This window comes from Octodon degus, unplaced genomic scaffold (assembly GCF_000260255.1).
Source record: "Octodon degus isolate 3935 unplaced genomic scaffold, OctDeg1.0 scaffold00023, whole genome shotgun sequence".
NCBI lineage: Eukaryota > Metazoa > Chordata > Mammalia > Rodentia > Octodontidae > Octodon > Octodon degus.
This window is the reverse complement of record NW_004524599.1, coordinates 7,746,988-7,748,507: the sequence shown is the minus strand read 5'-3', so window position 1 is coordinate 7,748,507 and position 1,520 is coordinate 7,746,988.

Here is a 1,520-nt window from a genome sequence, read left to right as displayed (position 1 = left end):
TCATCTGCAGCTGCACTTTCTTGGGCTGATGTGGTTAGCGCCTGTGCTTACCACTGATAGGTAAGCTCCAGCTATGCCCAATTCCAGGAACAATGCCCGGTCATTAACCAGCATCTATATTTACTGAATGAGTCAAGCTCTCCTCCTTTTCAACCTTCACAATACAAGTCACATGACACTTATTTCCTATCACTTTACATACCTTGCTTTATTTTTATATACAGTGGTACCTCAGTTTACAAACTTTGTTCCACAAATTTCAAAAAGATGGTCACATTTGTGTTTTTGTGGGAAAGATGGCTGAAGTTGTGTTTATCAGCCAATGTAGAGTCTGCAAATAAAACAAATTTTGCCAAACGTTTTTGTTTGCAAGGCAAATTGTTTGCAAAGTGTTTGTGAACCAAGGTATCACTATATGTGATCTGGGTTCGAATGTATTTTGAAAGATTCATAACACTGCTTATCATCAGGGTCAACTGGACCCAAATTGATTTAAGAAATTGTTTTAAAAATATCTTTCTCCCAAAGAGCAAGCAAAGAAAAAACTAGCATGTACACAAATGCACACACACCTTTTTTTTCTTTTCTGGTGGGGAGGAGGGGGAGAGAAGATAAGCGACAAAAGAGAATGTATGAGAAAAGGGGTCAAAAGGGAAACTGAAGAGCCAGGGACAAGGAGAGGTGAGAGGAAGGGAAGGAGGACAGAAAGGCCAGGGGTGTGCTTCTATATTTTTAAGAGGAATTCTACTTAATGTTTTTTTTTTTTTTTTTTTTACTCTGTTTTGTCATTAATGTAATTCCAGAGGGCCCTTTTATAAATCTATGATATAGTGCAGGATCTTATATTCATATTTTTTCTGTATCTTAAAATATTTAATTATTTAGTCATCCAGAAATTATCACTGTTCAACCATTCCCATCTGGGCTAAAAATAAATGAAAATGAAGGCACGAGCGAGCGGCCTAGAAGAGCAGCACAACGGCCAGAGGTCACGCGGCCCCTCATATCCTTGTTACTTTACCCAAAGTGCTGCGCCATTTATATCCTAAGAAGATACAAAAGTCAGGAGACACCATCTTTACAGGCAACTTCAATTCAAATTTCCTTGAATGTAGTGAGCGCTCACCTTCACCCACAGCAGGGCCGGGGATCTTGTTCCAGCGCAGGCCCTCAGGCAGTCTGCTGGGGGCTGAACTTCTGCACTTCGAACACGTTCCCACACACGCGGACACTGCGAGTCCACAGCCCACACAGGGCAGCGACGATCAGACAACGATCATGAAAGGTGTTTGGATTATAATCCAAGTGCTGCTGTGGGTGAGGGGTGGTACTGGGGCTGCGCTGTGGGCCTTGGTGTGCTGGGCAAGGGCTCCCCCACTGAGCTACAGCCCCAACCTTTGTTTGATTTTTTGCAGCAGGGTCTTGCTAACCTACCTAGGTTGGCCTTGAACTCTCAATCCTGCATCAGCCTCCTGAGTAGCTGAGATTACAGATGCACACTAGCTACTACATCTGACTTT